Source organism: Rhinichthys klamathensis, unplaced genomic scaffold (assembly GCF_029890125.1).
Source record: "Rhinichthys klamathensis goyatoka isolate OS25496 unplaced genomic scaffold, OSU_Roscu_1.1 h1tg000127l_1, whole genome shotgun sequence".
In the NCBI taxonomy this organism is placed as follows: domain Eukaryota; kingdom Metazoa; phylum Chordata; class Actinopteri; order Cypriniformes; family Leuciscidae; genus Rhinichthys; species Rhinichthys klamathensis.
In genome coordinates, this window is record NW_026606664.1 from 3,161,412 (window position 1) to 3,182,350 (window position 20,939).

A 20,939-nucleotide genomic window follows, 5' to 3' on the forward strand; every position below is an offset into this window, starting at 1 on the left:
TATGACCCTCCCTCACTGAGTAAAACATGTTTATGAAGGTAGACACGAAAATGAACTACCCTAACTGTTGTGAATACTGCACAGACATAATTGCTGTTTTTAATGATTATTTCAGGTGACGTTCGATTAATTCTTCAAATTTATTTTGTCTCATTTATAGCCTGTTTTAAAGTACACATTTTTTTTTAGAACAGTACAAATACATGTATTTATTAAGGATGCGCAATATATCATTATGGGACAGTCAGCATTATGTTAATATTTGCTTTGGTCCATAAGCAGATTCTGATATTTGAATTTTAGGCTCTTGAAATAATTCTATTTTATTACTGTGTAGGTTTACAATGTTTTGAGGCCTTATTGAACTTAAAGCATGTACACATTTTAAACTGGAGCTTTAAACACTTAACGTGTATTTATATACAATTGCACATATTTAGCCTACACTCCTGGGGAGAAAAAAATGGGCCACGCCCAAAATGGTTAAACACTAAGCTTTTAATTGCCTTGACCACAAATTATTGGTAAGGAAGTTAGCTAAATTTATGTAAATGCACTACTTAAAAAGCCATTGCTGTCTCAGACAAACATCAAAGACAGAATGAGTTTTTGGCAGAATATGGGAAGTTGTGAAAATGGGAAGTTGCATGGTGATGCTCCAGAGTGGTGTCTTCAAAAATCTGCTGAGAAATATAATAATATGTGGGGAGCCTTTTAAGCTGCTGGTATTGGTGAGTTACATCACTGTGAAAAGTCATTTAATGCTTCGGAGTACAGGAAAATATTACAGAATAGCTTGCTTTCCACAAATTAAAAGTTGTTATCTGAGGAATGATCTGATGTTATTGTTCAACAAGACAATGCTCCTGCCCAAATTGCAAAGACAACCAATAAGTGTCTTGAGAACAAGTCCATCAGGCTCTTGTTTTGGCCTGGTCAGAGTCCAGATTTGAACCCTATGAATATTTTGGTCTTACATTAAACTCAAACGAACTGGGAGACAAAAAAAAAGTAAATTATAGGCCCATTAAATATTTTGCCATTTTTGGCTTGGCACTTTTTTTTTTCCTCTTTTCTTTTTTTTCCAGGAGTGTTATATTTTATATCACTATACACATTTTCTCGTTTTATGTGTGTTATTTTATATATATATATATATATATATATATATATATTGGCCATAACAAATTAGTTATAGGCTATGGGCCAAAATGTCAAATTGATGCATCCAAATAAAATTAATATAACAATAGACTATAAAGCTTGACGACTTCTATATTTGTAGCTTAATGTAGCCTAGATATTCAGTAAGAAATTTGAGCGAAAATATACACGTTATCATTTTGTCAATCAAATGTTTTTCTCTGTAGCTATGTGCAAATGAGTATACTGAAGATGTTATGATGATGAAGATAAAGCCCATTAGTTCGTCATCATCGTTGTCAACACATTTATTATATTATCCAATATTAACACAGATAACTGAAACTGTCAACATTGGAGAGGGGTGTCAGGTATAGAGGAGAAGGCAGTTGATAATAGGCTATATATCTTCATGAATGAATGTATGAAATACACGCAGGGAAATCAGTTCCATCATCTAAGAGCCTTTGATCTTGGGCCTTTGTTAGTTCATTGCCACGGATTTTGAGTGATTTGGGAAGGATGCCCTGTGAGACTCGCCCGAATTTGGTGTAAACCTCAAAGGACCACCTTGCGGAGAGCGATAAGACGGTATCAGTGAGCCAGCGACCCCGGGTTCATCCATCAGACAGGGATGAGAGCCATTGGGTGTAGCTAGTGCTTTTCGGCAGACACTACCACCATGACGAGCTTTCCCACACATTTCCTCAACCCAATATAAATCTGCTCTATTTACTCGCATTATTTCCAGGTGATAATAATATAAACACCCAGCCCGACAACATTAAATTGACCTTTTCAAGATGCAGAGCAGACTATAACCATCTCATGATGGGCTCAAATTGACCCTTCACACTTGAGGTAGCCTAAGTTCTCATTGAGTTCTTCAAACTTGTAAACAACTAGACATTTTCGGCTCTCTGAAATGCTATCTGAATTTTTACTCATTTCCCCATAAACAGGAAAGGGGTTGTTCTGTTCCACGCCTGTTGTTTCTAGACTCGTGATCCGATGATGATCTTCATTACCTGTCACGATTCTCAGTGCTCAAGGACGAACTAGTCGTGAACGCGCGGCTGATGTCACGACCAGCTTCCTGCAAGCCTCCCTGGTGAACGGGTGAGTTATGGGTGTTTGACTGCAGCACTGCGCGAATCACGATGTCAAATTATTCATCACCACCACATCCCAAAGGAAGTCGAAACAAAATGTTTAGGACTTTAAAGTTTTTATTTCAACTTACACAAATACGTAAACAGTTACAAATCGTTTTTACGTAGGCCTAATCAAAAAATCAATTACAATTTGAGTTAGAATGCGCTAAACTAGCCATAGGCTAACGTTAGTTGTCGCCTGAGGTAAACATAGCAACTGTTTGGTGCGAGCGACAAAACATAACGTTAGTGTTGATAAGGCTACAACTATAGCTATGCCTGGGCTATCTGCACACAAACAAATATCCTAAATATAGTCTAAAACGACGGGCTGATGGTCAGTGAAATGTCCAAGGGACACGCACAAATGTTTTCCTCAGACAAATGTCCAACCGATTATTAACCGACATTAATTTGCTGCAGATGAGATAATTTCAGTTTTAACAGAACAGATAGACCGCGGCTATAACTATAAATGTAATGGTCTAAAATTATTTTTAATAATGTATTAAAAATGTTTTTTTTTCAGTAGCCTAAAATAACTCAAAAAATGAGTCGAGTAGGCTGCCACTGGTTGCCGTTTTTGGTTTTGATTCATTATAAAGAATCGGCTCATAAGAATCATTCGTTCAGGAATCGGACTACCACTAATTTAGTCGCCCTGTCTGTTGTTGACTCACTGAAAATAACCTGCTCTTAAGAATCATTTGTAAAGGATTCGGACTATGCCTATATCCCAGACTAGTCCAGTTAAATGTAGTAGGCTAAATCCAGATTACATTCGTACTAACCATAGAACATACTTTTTTATTAGCGGTCCCGAAGTAATTACTTATTCAACATAAGTATAACGTTAGCCTACCTACAAGAGAGTATGCGATTTCTTACGCAGCCTTTATTCACTATAAAAAACCGGTTCGTTGTTCATTCAAACTGTTGTTGTTATTTTTTTTTTTTTTTTTACCTAACTTAAAAACAGAGGGAAGGTTACAATGAAAATCACGCCCTCTAATGGAGGAATTTGATATTGGCTGCATGATGAATTCTCAGAAAGTGTCTCTGCAAATGTTCTCGATGCTGCGTCGCCCTCTTATGTTTAGATCCCGTATGACATGCACTCTTTACTTAGCCTGTGTATTTCTGTAATAGCTGTTTATGTGGAGAAAATAATGAAGTACTGAAATTATGCTCAAGTTACGGGATATAATTTATGTAAAGGAAAAAGGTTAAAGGGATAGTTCACTCATTTCTTTCTTCTGCTGAACACAATATAATATATTTTGAAGAATGTTGGTAATCAAACAGTTGATGGACCCCATTGACTTCCAAAATATATAATTTCCCATACTATGGGAGTCAATGGCTACCGTCAACTGTTTGGTTTCTGACATTCTTCAAAATATCTTCTTTTGTGTTCAGCTGAAGAAAATAATTAATACACGTTTGGAACAACTTGATGGTGAGTAAATGATGACAAAACTTTCATTTTTGGGTGAACTAACCCTTTAAGGTCATTTTTCTATTATTATTATATATATATTTTTTTACATTACAGGTCAGACTTCATCTACTTTATATGTAGTTTTACTTATATGCTACTCTTGACCGTTTAAGACGTGATGATATAATATGAGTTTATTCTGTACAAATAATAATAAAAAATCTCTATTAATTCACAACGAAGTCCACCCGGGAAAATCAAAGCTATTAAAAATTCAGTCAGTCAAAGAGCTGTTAGGATTAAGTACATTTTTATGTCAAGTTGTTTCTTTGGTAGATAAGTGTTTTTAGAACAGTAGATCTTTGTGTTTATATAATATGTGATCAATAATCTGCATGTTCTGTGTCTCGCGGGTACCCAAAATGTCCACTAGATAGAGCTATTCACTAAGCTCCTCCTGCCTTTGTGTCCCGTCTTCAGTCCGTATAAGGTCATGCAGTTTGTCTTCACTAAAGAGAGGAGCTTTATGGAAAGTTGTTTTCACAAGGAAGACATTCTTTCCACTTAAACCAGGTCACGCCACCCCTCTTTTAACATATTTGGCTTGTGCAACCTATTTAGGATTATGAACGAAGTAGGATTATGGACCTTCATATAAGACACATTAAGTCTAATCTAACTATTGACAGATTTTCATTTAAAAAAAACAATCCCCAAGTGCAACATTGGCAAATACTGCTTGATTTTGTGTATGACACACACAAAACTTGAAGTTATATAATCTATAGCCAGTTATTTCCAGTGCTCTAAAACAGTGTTCTTTTGTATCTCTGAAGGTTTTTGCACCAAAGGGCGTCTGCAGAATCTCTCGTTACAGAGTCAGCAGAATTAGTTGCGTTGGATGTGGCTATTGCAAACCGTACCACAGTATCCCACAGCTGGCACAGTGTAAGTGGCACAGCGTCATAGAGTGAGAGCGAAGAAGAAATGAGGTCATGAATAAACAGAAGTGAATGGGGTCAGTGTGCTGTTTTCTCCTCAGGTCCTAGTACAGAGTATTTTTTCAGAGCCTCGCTTGGCAAGAGGTTGAGTGTGTGTTCCTGCCGTTGTGGGTGTGGAATTGCTTGATTCACTGCTGTGATTTACAACATTAGCCTGCACAAAATATGTGTAGCCATATACCTGGTATTACCAGATGGTGTCAGTACTGAATGATTACCATATTCATGCACTGTTATTTATATCCCTTACAAAAGAGTAATGCAACTGTATCATGGTAATGTTATAGTAAACCAGGGTATTTATTTTTGTACTATGATATTTACATGCTACTCCAATAATACCACCATGATACATGCCCTAAATATTTTAGTTTACTTCATCAGTTACTTCAGGAAACACCATAGCAAAACATGGCATTAACATGGTAATTGGCAAAAAATTAAATGTGCATTACCCCTGCAAAATATATGTTTTTGTGGGAAGTTGTACTAGCACAGTAAGCAAGCACAGTATTTTGGACATGTACCATGGTAGTACCATGGTATTCTCTGAGCTACCATGGAACATCATACAAAAACGATACAAAAATGTCAGTGCCATAATATATTTCAAAGTATACTATATACTATACCAGCACTGTACACTTTTGTAAGGGTACTATGGTGTCATGCCCATTGAATCCATAGTTTTACTATAGTACAAGTCCAAAAAATATCATGTTACGTTACGTATCCATGAATCCACAGTTATGGTAAATGTAAGGAATAAATGTACTATGGTACAAACATTAGAAATTATAGATAAACATAGAATTGCATGACACAGGTCCAAAAAAAACATGGTATAAGTAAGTCATATGAAATGAACAAAATCACGTCTGGTCTGTAGGAATTTCCCCTTGCAACCGCAGTAATCCTATGACTGTTTACATCAAACATGCCATGCTGTGCACTCTCCGCATTCCAGGTATTGTGGGTCATTATGGAGCATAATTGTATGGTGGGGGTTTAAGTGTAGGAGGTAAATAACGAAGGATGAGATCATAAGCCAGAGGAGTGTGTGTCGTGGCTACAGATGTGCGCTATCGCTCTCTCTCTAGCTCTTATCTCTGCAGGTTGAGAGAGTGATTCATCCATCAGCTTGGCGGGCGGCTCGGTCTGCTGTTTCTCAGCTCTATAAATACACAGCCCACGCTAAATTTGATGCTGAGGGGGCGCTGCTGTCCAAGTACAGTTACCTCACAAGCGTGTGCATGTGGGTCTTTCACCTTTCCACGTCAATCTCTGAATCACCAGCCAGGTCACTGCATTCTTTTTTTATCACTGCGCATCCTGGTGCATTTTCTTGGAGCGGACTGGTGTGCAGAATCCAGTCTATTTAAAACACAAGGTTGAGTGGCTCTGCGTGGGGGAGGCGGATGTGTCACATTGCTTTATGTTCATAGATGATCTGCCATATTAGCATGCCTGCTACCCAGACAGCCTCTGATTATGTTTTGGCTGGAGGCGTGATGAAATCACGTGTGTTGGTCTGTGCACGCAAATGTGTGTCTGAGTGCGCGCATCTCAGGTGTTGAACCTTGACCTCCGGGGGGTCCTCGGGCTCCTGGTCATGGTGAAATTAAGGGACTGTCTGGTAGGAGGGGTCTGTCTGAGGCGAGATTGATTTGAAGTGATGCTGTTTTGACCGCTGTATAGTTAGCCCGGAGGGAGTGGTTTTTTGACACACTTATAATGAGGGACATGTCTTCTACCTGGCAGACATGCTAATGCAGATCACGTTAGTTATCATTACCATAAGAGGAACAAAAGCAAAAGGAGCCGTTGTCATCGACCGCACATTTCTTTTTGGCACACAACATTTATGACTTCATTGGCAACTGCTCCATTTTTGAAGCAGGACCGTCCAGAATCGCCTAAAAATCACCTAATTTTATGTTCCTGTAACTCAATTGGTAGAGCTCGTTCCAAACAGCACTTGGGTTTGATTCTCCATCATAAATCAATGCACCATCATGAAATATATATACGCTAAACCTGCATAAAGTGTCGACCAAACGCACAAACTTGAGCATTTCTTGTTTTTGACTCTTGCAGTGACATCTGACGTTTGATCCTCCCCAGAGTCGTGCCTGTACTGAGGGCTCTTTAAGCTATCACGTTCAGACAAAGCATTCTGGGCAGCGCTAGGTGTAAAGAGATTATATACCGTATGTGTTTTATCCTCCTCGTGAATGTGACTGTCTTTGAACAATAAGGCAGCTTGCTGGCAGGAGGTTGGCCCTCTTTGCCCCCGGGGTGTATGTGGGGGTTGGGAAAAGCTGTTGGGAGTATAAAAAAATGAGGAGGTGGCGGCGGAAGGGGGGCGACCATGCTGTTTGTGTATTGTGTCATGACAGAGGTGGTGTGTGACATGAAGGGGTAAAAAAAAAAAAAAAAAAGGGAGTCCTAGAAGGCGTAAGTGGGGAGTGGGGGTTGCTGAAGAACCTCCGGCAGGAATGTGTTTACCTCACACGCCCTGCCCCCACTCATCCGTGACCCCCATCACAGTTCCCAGGATGGGGTCCTGATTTGGGGGATGTGTCCCCTTTGTCTCGAGGTTTTTGTCGCTCTCATTACCATTTGACTCCTTGAGGGGTTTCGAAGCGAATGAAGTTAAAGTTTGGTTCCCCCTAAACAAGCAGTCCACAGCATTCCCAACCAATCAGCCCATGTGAAAAAACATGTCATCTGAGGACATTTGTCTGTGGCTAATTGACGTAAATTTCACACATTTATGATTTTTTTTGCCCCTCCTCTATAGGATTCTGACATCCGTTGAGATGTGTCATTAGCTTGAGTCACATTTCTGATGCACCCACGTGAATCCTCGGTTTCCTCTTGGGATGAATTTACCAGCTTCCACTTTTTTCTCCTCAGAGAGGAAGAGCAGTCTGGGCTAATATCTGGTGTACCTCAGGGCTCACACTAACCCTCAGAGTAATTGAAATAATAACGCACGCTGCCTGGAGCACCCGTAGTGATTACACTGTTTGGGTTGCTAATTCCACTTTCCCCCTCGCGCGACTACAAACACGGTAATGCATCGGCCCGCCTCAGTACTCTTGTTTGTTGTTGTTCCGCAGCTTGACGACTGCGATCTCTTCCACCCCCCCGGGGAGACTGTGGTGTTCTTGTCTGCTAAATATCTCCAAATGACCACAGCGGTACAATGGCTCCTTATCTTGAGAAGGGATAAATCGTTGTTGAGAAAAGTTGCTGGCTAAAATAAACTACTGTCTTTTAGTGATAAAATGTTGGTTGCATCGTAGCATGTTTTGCTAATTTTATTAGCTAGATTATCTACAAATTTATTTCGTCAATCCCTAACTAGTTATCTAGTCCTTTCAATGCTATCTGAAGGGCTAGCTTTAAAATTAGTTTTAGTTAGCAATCCAATACTGCTAGTTTATTAATTAAACCACCATTGTTCTGTAAAAGTACTTAGCTCTGATTGTTTAGTTTTACTTTTAGCTAGGTGCTCCTCAACATTGCTCTAATACTATGTTTGGCTAACATTTTTAGCAAGGAAACCTGCTAATTTCTTTTGTTAATCTTAGAAAAGTTAGTTGTTGTTGATTTCAAACTAGCTATAAACACAAATTATTTCAAGCCAATATGAAAAGCTATAGTCTAAATACTGCTAGTTTATGAACTACTTACAGTGAGTATCGTATGTTTATTTGTAATGCTTGAAAAACTGGTAAGGAGAGTATTGGACTAAAGTAGTGAAACTTGTGGTGGAACCTAAACAATCACTTGACGATAATGACATGACATGATTTGCTACTGATGAGATGGTAGAAGGGCGGCACCCAGGATACAGGTCAAGCCACATGACCGTAAAGTGAGCTCACCTCTCACAATTATGTGCTTTGTGCTCGTTCAACCAGTTTGGAGTGTAACACCTCAGGAACACACCTTTGCCTCAGGCTCTTGTCTGTCTCCACATCCAGTTGTCAACAAGCTTGTCCTTTCTCTCACAGTCAACATTGTTTTGAAGGTTGTGGAGAAGTGACGATTGTTTTGACGTTAGGTTACAGACTTGGTGGTAACATCTTTTTATTGATACCAAGTAGTGGGAGGGGAGCTATTATGTAATTTGCTAATGTTGATAGTCAGTGAGGTTTATGTTTCTACTGTGTTTCTGGGAGACATACATCAATTTTGAGGTGTGTAATTCAGGAGTCCGGATCACTGTCGTGCCTCCGGCTAGAACCAATGCAACATACGCATGTGATGCACAGCAATGACATTAAAACATCCTTGCTCCAACATCTTCCTAATGCTGTTTCTCTCTCGCTGCTCTGTTTACGAAAATAGCAACCGCCATACAGGGCCAACAGCTACACACACACACACACACACACACACGTACTGAAACTAAATGAAGCAAAATAAACACTCAGCTGTTCACTGCACTGGACAGCGTGAGGCTCAGGGAGGTGTCGTGTCACTCCCTTCCAAACACTGCCCCACTTTTGTCCTGGTTATGCAATTTCAAGGGTAATAATATAGAACAGAGTGTCCTCGCCGCTCTGGACTTATGAACAAACAGATAGGAAGGGTGATAAAGAGAGAGATTGAAAGGAAGTATCTATCTATATGTCTGTCGTTCTATCTATCTATATATCTGTTTGTCTGTCACACACACTCGTATTCTGCTACTGTTCTGGACAGATCTAATTAAATCGGACACCCAGGCACCCAAGGATGTTTTTCATACATACAGTAGCACCACCCCTCCTCCACACCACACAAAGACACAAACAAAAACATGCGTTTCCAACACCCTCACCCTTCTCACGCACACATACGCAAACAAACAAACGAATACACACTCAGGCCAGATTTGCAGCTGATGTCAAACAAGGCCAGCAGCCCCTCCCCCCAACAACAGCCCCCACTACAGATTCACTGAAGTCATGCTGGGACAGCATCTGCCGTCACCAATACCTCCACCCCCCCATTCCTTCCAAATCTCCCCTTCTGCTCCGACATCCCCCTTCCTCCACCTTTTGTTTCCGCTCCACACACACACAAGATATCTGGCCTTTAATTGCCCAATTTGTCCTTTATACACACTATCATTTTTCTAAACATTCTTATTAGCCATAGCAGCACTGCATACCCCTACAGAGTAAACTGCTGAAACCATGGTACATGACCTGTCAGATAGTAATACCATAGTACTTTTTATATACCATGGTTTTTACATTAGTGTTCAAAAACACAGTACCATGGTACTTCCATATGTAACCTGGAACTGAATGATTACCATATTATTTAGCATGCTATTTACATGGCTCTTCAATACCTTAGTACCATGCCTAACACACCCCATTGTAGTATTATAGTATAATTTTAAGCACTTAATTTAAAAAAAAGTACTACCATTGTATTTTGAACATGTACCATTCTACTACCATGGTATTTTGGACATGATTCCGTGGTACTATTATGGTATTTTGGAAATGTACTGGTATTTTAGACATGTACCATGGTATTACCATGATATTTTGGACATGTACCATGGTATTTTAGACATGGTACTATCATGGTATAGTTTAAACATGCACCATGGATGTATTATGTTAATCTTAAGTTAGAAGTACCATAATACATGGCTTTTAGTACCAAGCTATATTTAAAGTGCCATGTGATACCATAAATGTACCATAGTACCGCCATAGTACTTTCTGTTAGAGATTACCATGGTACCATGTCCAAAATACAATGGTATCATTAAAATATCATTAAAATATAATATTATATGATTTTGTTAATGAGTTCAAAAAATACCATGCTATTACTATCCAAAAACCATGGTACTATCTCCATAGTATCATGTCCAAAAGAATATGGTCCATTTTAGAGCTTTTTTTTTTGTTAATGACTTACCTTGGTATTACCATGGTACCATGTCCAAAAACATGGCAATGTAATGTTTGTTTAGTATATGTTATTACATGTCAAAGAAAGGCCATCACTCTTTTCTACTGTACTCAGCTGTTCTGTGTTCCCGGCCCGGCACACAACTCTATTTTTAAAGTGGCACCATCAGCCCCAGTGGGTGGCCCAGGATTTCCTAATTGTGATCAACTTTCAGCCTGAGCTCTTGCTGGAAGGTTCCACTCTCTGGCTCAGTCTGGGTCTTGCGTATAAAATCCGCTAGTCTCCTTTGGCATCTGTTGACTTGGCATGTAGCAGGAAATCGCAGCGAGCAGGGCTGCGTAGCCGTAATCTGCTGGCCTCCTGGGGGTCACTAGAGCAGGAGGCTCATGAACTGGATTGTGTGACCCGCTGGACTGCCAAGCACTGTGGGAAACGTATTTAAGAGGGGTTGAAGTCAATGTTGGCTATTACGTCTATGTCATCATACGTAAATGCTGCAGTGTCTTGGACACATGTTCCTTCTTGTTCAGATGTGAAAACATGTATCAGAAATGACATTAACTCCTCAACGGTTCTTTGATAGTTTAGATGGGGTAGTTCAAGGGCGGCGCTCATTCTGAGCAGGTGTTGAATGAGATAAGAACATTTTGGTCTATGACAGAAGAAAGAGATGACGTGGTGTCCCCTCTGTAGTGTCCTTTTCTTTCTTTTTTTTCATAATGTTAAAGGAAAATTTTGCTTTTTTTACCCACCTTCATGTTGTTCATTCTTCACAGCAGGGGATGTTCTTCCGCTCTTCTTCATAAAATGAAAGTGAATGAGAACAGGTGCTTTACAGCTCCAAAATGACAAAAAGCACAATAAATGTACTGCAAAAATAGTCTGCATGATTCATATGGTAAATGGTAAATGGACTGCATTTATATAGCGCTTTCACAGACCCAATGGCCACCAAAGCGCTTTACATTTGCCTCACATTCACCCATTCACACACTCATTCATACACCGACGGCGGTGTCTGCCATACAAGGCGCCATCCAGCTCGTCGGGACCAGCTGGGGTTAGGTGTCTTGCTCATGGACACCTCGACACTTGGTCAGGAGGAACCGGGGATTGAACCACGAACCTTTCGGTTCGCAGACAACCTACATGAACCACTGAGCCACTGCCGCCCCATATTCATATCTAACCTACTCGGCCCACTCCGAGTGGGATTCAAACAAGTGTCTCCAGCATGGGAGGTGGGCGCACTAACAAGGACGCAAAAATACCACAGCCTCTAGTGTCTGTCGCTAGTGACCTTCTTGAGGCCAGGGGAGTGAGTTTTACTCGCACAGCTCTTACTAGGTTGCCTCCGTTACACTCACTCTCCTAAACCTCACTCTCATCCGGGTCACGGCACCAATGTAACCCCTCCGGTTCTACTCGACTTGCTCAGAGCAAGAATTAAACCAGTGTCTCCAGCATGGGAGGTGGGCATGCTAACAAGGGCTCTAAAGACCGCAGTCTCTAGGGTCTGTCGCTAGTGACCCTCTTGAGGCCTCTTACTAGCTGGCCTCCGTTACAGGTATATCAAGCAAACATCTGAGGGGTTATCTCCTGAAAATACAGTGGCCGTCTTTCATTCTACGGAAAAGATCAGTGTGACTGTGAACATTCTCCTAAATGTCTGTTTTGTGTCCCACAGAACAAAGAAAGTCATATTGGTTTGGATTTTAAGGTACTTTAAGGTAAAGTAAAAGGTGACCAAATCTTTATTTTTGGGTGAACTATCCCTTTAAATGGATTCTCCATTGGTTTCTTAAATTACCTCAGGTTCACCAAAGACCCTCCACAGGATTTTTGCTATGGGGTTCTTAGGTTGAGGTCAATGTTTTTGTTTTTTTAGAACAAATATTCTTGATGTTACATCGTTTATTTTTTTTAACTAGAGAACTGTTTCTGCTCTGACTTTTGTCTGTAAAACTCTTTCTAGTACTAATCTAACCTTTTATCAAGATCACATTGTTTCTCTTGTGTTTCCTTCACTTTAGAAACAGTCGCCAAGTCAGAAGCAAAAACTGTCTGCTCCCGAATGATTCCAAACGTTTGGAGTTTCCTCAGTGGCAGGCCAGAGAGAGAAAAAGGTGTCCTTTATATTCTCACTGTTTCCATACGGCATATGGTCTAATAATAGGTGGAGCGGCTCGGTGCCTGGACGGAGATCACTTTACTAAATTGTTGCTAAGCACTACAGTACAATGTTTTCTTTGTTTTGACAAAGAGTACTGATAGTTTTCATTACTACACCCCAAAAAGAGTTGACCACATTTCGACCAACAACCAACGTTTCATAAAAGTAGTGAGTATATGATGAGCACCATTTTTATTCATAAAGTTCAGATAGGTATGTTTTCATGAATGGGACGAACTACTGTAAAACTATGCATAGTGTTCGAGCGAGCTCCTTTGTGTTTATTGTTGTGGCAGCTGCTGTTGGTTACTAAGCCACTTTGACTCTCCAGCGCATAGCTTGTTTTGTCTCCCTGGTAACTTTTGCCACACAAAAACACTTACTGTTGCGTCAAAACCAAGAAAGCCGGCGGTTCTGACCTTGATTTTTGGACTTGTTTAGATATAGATGATTATGTGATGTCATTACAACCCAGAGGCAAAATTCCCATCAAGGAAAGAGTATTTATGATATTAATTTCTTGGGACTTTGGACAAATCGAACTGTAGACGTAAGATTTAGTCACTGAACAACAACAAAAATCACCTCTGCTTCATATCACATTTAGATGTGTCCTGTTTAGTGAACTTTTGTGTGAGTCATGGTGAGCAAATAAAAAGTCCTCTGAAGAAAATTTCCCTTTAACTCCAAACTGAACTTTGACCATTTCAAGGAACTAACCCAATGAGAAAACTACAAAGGTATTTTTACCCAAGCAAAAAAAAACGTTTTATACTTCCTCTTTTTTTAGTGGTCAGGGCTCAAAAAGAGCTTTTAAAGCGAACATAAAGATTTTATTGGTACAAACGTTTTGCAGTGCCAATTAGCCAAATTCTAACTTGATCAAATCAATCATTTGTTCTATACCTTAACCCTAAGTATTGAATCATTCCTAAATGGTCAAAAATAAGGTAAATGCAACTCTATTGGTGCGTTCACATGCTATGGAAAATATGATATTTTCCACTTGTGAACTGGTATTTACCAGTTCAAGTGCTTTTGTTGTCGTAATGTGGTAAAAAGTCTGGAGATCCAGACCTGTTATTTAGCTAAAACTATTTTAGATTGCTTAAGTCATCTGCTACAGCAAGAAAATGATTTATCAAAACTCAAACGGTAAATAATATGCTGTATATTTTCTAGATCATGAATAGTACATATTTTTACCATTCACGACTCTCGCGTTGCTCTCCGCCATTTTGAAAAAGTCAAAGGTTATCTCATCTCGGCAACTCGTGCATCAAAATATTCTACGAGCTGCCCAGTGGAAAATACCACATGAGGGGGTGTTCATGTGCATTTTCCACGTCGGCTTTTGGTATTTACCATAATTACCATGGCACGTGAACGCACCATAAATCTCACAATTGTGACTGTATTTCTCCCAGTTGTGACAATATCTTGTGACTTTGTCTCACAATATGACTTTATTTCTTATTTACTTTTTCTCAAGTATCATTTTCTTCTACTCTCAATTGAAGAAAAGGTGCAGCACTTACTCCCAGCACATAGTTTTAAACTTGCTCCTTAGCAACCACATAGCAACACCCTAACAGCAGCACATTAACAACTGCATATCAACTACATAGAAACAAGCTACAACTAGAACACCTTAGCAACTGCACAGTAATGCCCTGGCAAACGGCCAGATCACCCTAGCATCAACACTCTAGAAACTACTCCTTGGATGTTGTAGAACATGCTGAAACAGCACATGACACTTTAGTGTCTTAGTGTCTTAACTGCATAGCAACCATAGACTGTAAAAAAAGATGGACGACGCCCCTTCGCTCTCTTCCATTGGTCAGAAGTGAAGCCGCGAGTCTCCCGATATGGCGCTGACATCTTGGAACTTGAGTCTGCGCAATAGCGATCTCGGGACCAGACATGCGCAGTAGTGAGCAGGAAGTAAAGCCGCGAAATCAAGGCCCCGCCCTCACTCTCGCAGAATCAATCGCAAGCACATGCTCCTGTACTTTTTAAAATTAATTATAGAAATTTAGATATTAAATTTAAAGCTCCAATCTCCTCAGTCCTCCGAAGATCCCGAAAAAAGTCTGTTGGTGCTTCAGTGACTACTTCGCTCAGAGAACCTGTCAATCACAGCTGTCAATCATGACGTCACACCACCGCATCAAATAACTCACTTATTTTAAAAACAAACACTTGAACTTACATCAGCGTGATAAAAACTACAGTAAATGACAGAAACCATCTTTGGAAAAAAGATATTTGAAGTGTAATTTAATTGTTTAGTTGGTTGAATAACATGGGGAGGCGGGGTTTATGACCTATACTAGGACCAGCCACCGGGGGGGCGATCGAGACGTTTTGGCTTCACTTTTCAGGGCTTGTGCGGCACGCTTGATAGCAACGCCCTGGCAGTTCCCCGGAACACCCTAGTCAAAACTTTCAGGACACCTTAGCAACTGCATAGAAATGTTTTGGCAACCACCCTGAACACCCTAGCAACTACATAGCAACACCCTGTCAACCACTTAGATTAATAGCGGCAATTTTTTTTTACGTGGGTAACAAAGTAATTGTTCTATATAAAAACAAAAAAATCTAGTTAAAAATCTCTGAAAACAACATTAGTGGCCATTCAAAAGGAATCAAGCCTCGTTCAGGCTGTCTGTCCAAATCCAATTTTTGTGCATCCGATCAGATTTAGCAAGTGTGAACAGCAAAAAAATCACATGTAATTATTTTTTTTTACAAATCTGTGCATTTCTGGAAATCCGTTTCAGTCTGATTGCTCTGGGGTGTGTTTCCCGAAACAATGACGTAACTCGCTGCTTATCTACCATATATGATGCATCGTTGAAGAAATCAAATAGCTGGTCACAACTGTTTTACCGAAACCATAATGTCGCAAATTGGTCGTTCAACCATGTTGGTTAATGATGTCACGCAGGTGAAGGGGTAATAACTACTTTTAATGTATCTGTTTAAGATCTAATTAATGCTAGAATTTTTGCTATAAATTACGGACATTGCAACTGAGGACTATTTCTCATTTTTCTCAGTTATTTTGCTTTATTTCCAGATTCAATCATAGACTCGTTCTTACGTAGTAGAGGACGTTCGCACATGCGCAGTCTTCAAAATGGTGCTTTAAATCTCTCTTGACGAACTAAAAGACGTAAATGATATTTGTATGTATTCTAAACAAAAGAGATAGATTGTATTGAATGTTAGCTTGCTTATTTGACTTAAGATAAGGATTTATTGAGTCCACATGTCATGCAAGCTGTCGTTCCAACCACACAACTTTGCGATGCTGTTTGCGAATATTCGTTAGAACTATGATTTCGGGAAACACGACTCTTTGAACTATGCTGATAACGACGGAACTTGCGACCATAGTTGGCTAACAATGCTTTTGGGAAACGAACACCAGATCGGATTTTGAGTGGTTTATGTGAATTTCTCACGCCACGTAAACCATTAACGTCAGACATTGTTATAGGAAACATTCTGAAAGTCGCTGCAGAAACAAGGTTGTGTTGTTCCAAGGTGTCGAACAAGCAGAAAACGACAATATAACAGAGACATGTTTTGAAACCGGCAGAGACGACGGCAGACGGCACGGCACACTCACACCAGCCTCCTACGGTTCGGCCACTGCCTCATAAAGACGCAGTAGTCTAGCGCTGTAAATAAGACAACATCTGTATTGCAAACCCCTCCATTTTGCAGTTGTTGTTGTTTTTGGCGTATGCCTACCAACGCAACGTCATTACCGTAGACCGAAAGAGCTGCATGGACACACAAATTGGATCTGTACATTTGCGATACACAGTGTGGACAGTCAATAATTTTAGATCAGATTCCAATCTGATACACTAATAATCGGATTTGGACAGACAGTGTGAACGTAGCTTTAAGTGTGTTAATGTTTGACGAACGTGAAATTTCTCACTATTTTCAGATCTGTCTACGGCACGGCTCCTGTTGGGACATATGACCCTCCTGTAACGACAAAACATGAGAAAGGTACACCAGCCTTCTTTCTCATAGCGGCCATCTGTCTGCTCTAATTGCCCCAAGCTTCCTTTGCTCTCAACATGCCCCAGCTTGTAACGTTTGAGGAGACACCTAAACGTTCAGGCCTGTTGTCATTGCAAAAGCCTCACATATCAGTTCCATGACTGTCTGCTATCCGAGTCTATAAAGCTTTTGGGAACTGCAATTAAACTCGACCCCACGCCCAACAGGAAACATACATCAATGTGACGTTTTGCACGTGTAGTTCGTCTCTGGTCTTCTGGCCCTGTCCTTCAAGGTGGACCCTCCCCCCAACCCCACAACAACACCCCCTTCCTTCACCATCCCAGGCTGCTCCTGTTTCAGGAAGCCCGGCCCTGTCACTGATCCCATGCTGGCATTTTTCCCAGGATACCCCTCCCCCGGTCCCATTTTCCCTCCAACAACCTCCTCCTCCTCCAATCCTCGGCACCCTCCCCCACCCAAATCCTTTTCCCCTCCTGTCCTCTGCCAGTTTCCCAAGATAAACAAAGACTTCAGTTTGTCTGGGCTCCGGCAGGGGTCAAATGGAATGAATAGCGGGGCCATAGCGAGGGCTCTTTCTCTCTCCCCTGCTTCAAAAGATCACTGCCGAATTGTCTTTGTGATTGTGCTCCTGTGGGGGGGGGGGCGTTGAGTCATTGTAGGCCAGTTTCAAAGTTCTAACTGCTTGGCGGTTACGACTTTCAGTTCCCTGTTTGGTTTTATTGCACACTAGAGTAGTAGTTTCCCTGTTTGTTTTGCATTCTCACATAAACAGCCTAATCTGTGATAATCCGTATGACGTGGTGCCATATTTTGACATTACTCACCAATAAAGAAAAATACAATATGCACAGATTTCGTATTTATTTTCTTCGCCACAGGAAGCACCTCTGATCTTTTGGCGGATTACTGATGGTTTGCTAATGTTTTGAAGGCTTCTGATTAGGTTCTGTAATTCCTGCACACACAAAGCTGATTTGAATAGCCGATGACTCCTTTAGGGTGTCGCATGAATATGGGAGAGTTCACGTATTGGTTTGTGAGATTATTCTCACACTTGTCGCCCAACCCCCTCAGATTTTTTTTGGAGGAATACTGTTTGAATACCTTTGTTTACTCTAGGTGGATGAGTTGCATTCTGGAGACTGATGAGATCATTGACGAAATGCTTTGTGGGACAATGTGTCAATGCGGAGATATCCATCTTGCTGAATGAGTGGTCAAAAGTTTTCCTGACTTTCTGTTTGCTTCAAACAAAAGAACTGATGGGGTAGATCTTGTCTCTACTTGTATCCAGACGGGTGTTTTGTTCAGGCATCTTTCTGCCCTGCTCTATGGGACTGACCATGTTAGACAGGGACACGGCATGGCTCTTAGCACACAATAAATCACCTATACACCTAAAACAGTCCTTGACATCTTATCTTTATTGCTTGATTTAGTCTCTTTTTGGTCTTCAGAGCTATTATGGGAGCTTTGCTAATTAGCAATTCGAGTATCACTTTTAATATTGCTAAAACTTTCGTTAGGGATTTGACGCCAAGTATTGAACTTTGGTTTTGATGTTCCTTTTCTAAATGTTCATACTGTTGATTTGTGCTTGGCCAAAGATAAATTGTATTAAAAAAAAAAGTCCTATAGATTTATATTTAAGTGGGGGTATATGATATCAATGGGCTAAAATATCATAAAGTGTCTACGTGGTTTGTTATAGTCTTTGGTCAGGTTGTCTAAGAATACATGACCCAATGTGCAATCAAATATTTGTGAATCAAATAGGTGCGGTCACGTTTACCAGTGTTCAGCAAATTTTGGGGGGCAAAATCCAGTCATTTCAATCCACACGATCTGAATTGCATGCAGATTTCGCAACAAGTTCAATGAATTTACTAGGTTGACCAACAGAAAGTTGCTTGGTTTGCAAGTGTCTTCCATGTGAGTGGTGCTTCATGCAACCCTATACTTGATAATGGATCTTTCGCCTGCAGGATTTCGCTAATCTGACCACACCTTTAGTCTGATTTTGCAAAAACTGGATCAGTATGATTTCAGTTGAACATTGAGCATTTACATGACATTTTAAAAACAAAAATGATTGTTTTAGTCCAACTGCAATAGAACTTTTATAGTGCACCCATGGGTAAGTAACCACCCATAGCATCCAAGCAATAGCATAACAACAGTTCAGAATGCTCAAAAATCTTGTTGTTGCATGAGTCTGATCTGCCACGCCATTACCTGATAATTTACCAAAACTTTAATCAGATCGACGTCCCCGCTAAATTTCTCCGCTTTTGACTCTAACATTACAGACATGCTCTCCTACTGCATATCGGCAGGAAACGTTTTCACAACTTTGCTCTTTTCCTCCCACCCCCACCCCCTTTCCTTCCAGGACAGAGGAATGCAGGACCGAGAGGCCAGTCAGGAGAGGACAGCTGGATGTGTTTAAGCATGGTTTGTGAAACAGACAGTGATGTGATGTTGCATTCATCACATCCGACAAACATTTTTAGATCTATACGTTGATTTTGGATCGGACTTCCCAATGTCAGTGATAACTTCAGGTATTACGTTATTAAAGGAACTGCAGAAATTTGAGGAAAAGTCCACTGCAGCCAAGAGGTACATGTCAGGCCACGCCCTCGTCATCTGCTCCAGCTCTGTTGCTGTTCTGTGCTGGTGTGGTCAGCTGACTTGGCCGTGGCCGGGATTTGAATGACCCACATTTCTCAAACGAGCAGGGTGAGAGAGCAGCTTTACTCTTGCCTTCTGGTCTTTCTCAAGGGAATGTATCTATCTATAGCTACCCATGTCTGTGTGAAAGAATGCAGCACCAAGCTGGTTCTGCTGGTAACGTCAGCTTTCGACGTAGAGAAATGTTTTTTTTTTTACAAATATATATATATATATTACTCGCACTTTAAAAAGCTGAGATTACTGTTAAAAACCGTAAGGAGCTTTTTCTACCTGATCTGACCTTTACAAATCACTTTCCCCCCACACCTTTTCACCAGTGAATTTTCCTGTTTTCTAGTTATTTGATTACTGAGGAAGGGTTTTAAAAATGTATTTATTTTTTATTTATTTATTTAAAAGGGACAGTGCATATTAGCTTTTCAGCAATGTAAATATGCCAGAATTAGCTATTATAAGGCTATTTTACATCTGTAATATTTTTTTATCAGAGATTCAGTTTTAAAATATTATATATTGTAGTTGTAATTATTATATTTTATATGCCAAATTATACGTTTATAGACTTTTCCAGGCATGGAAATCACGATTTTAAAATGTAATGATATTTCCATGACCCAAAAGCTTTGAACCTAATGTAGTTATATTTATGATTCCTTTATTTTATTCAAGATAAACTGACTTTTTCTGTACATATTACTAGACACATTCAAATTCCACTTATCACAATGACTGCATTCTTGCCCAGTGAATTAAATACATTTCTCCATAATTACTTGTACAAAATGAAACACTTCTTGAGCATAAAGTCCTTTCCTCATTGTAAATTATGAATCATATCTCCTCTGTTAATAATGCAAGACTGCTCAAGTGATGTTGCTGCATAAAAAAAAGTTTAGACATCAGTGATTCTATCATGACTGTTCTCTCTTGCAGGAAAAGGCATGTCATGTTGAATAGGCTGGGACCAAAGACAGGCCCTGCGAGAAGAGACATCAGTCTGTGCGCTGAAACTGAGCCCTGCATACCACACATGCTTTAGGGGCACAATAGCCCTCTTTACAACATGCAGTAAAAATTGCCTGGAAGAATTGCCATGGAACAGCAGCTGAGCATTCTTGTTATTCTCAAAGTTGTCGGATCACTTTGGAAGAGCTAAATAGTTTTGTTTGAGGAAGCTGCATTTTAAATATTTAAATACCCTAAATTGTAAATCGTTGACTCCTATGCTCAGAATCAAGTGTGAAGAGCATGTTCTTCACTTGATTCTGAATATAGGAGTCAATGATATACGATTTAGGGTTAGTATTTGAATATAATCATTAAGTACAATCAACTTGGGT

General features: G+C 40.1%; 1 long non-coding RNA gene across 1 annotated transcript; it reads left to right on the plus strand.

Annotated features, from left to right (window-relative positions):
• Nucleotides 1-1,533: 1,533 nt before the first annotated feature.
• On the plus strand, nt 1,534-20,691 carry LOC130089283 (uncharacterized). Its single transcript, XR_008807554.1, has 6 exons — nt 1,534-2,004; nt 2,106-2,262; nt 12,707-12,799; nt 19,295-19,356; nt 19,484-19,644; nt 20,533-20,691. It is a non-coding gene; the product is annotated as an uncharacterized LOC130089283 (long non-coding RNA).
• The last annotated feature ends 248 nt before the right edge of the window (nt 20,692-20,939 follow it).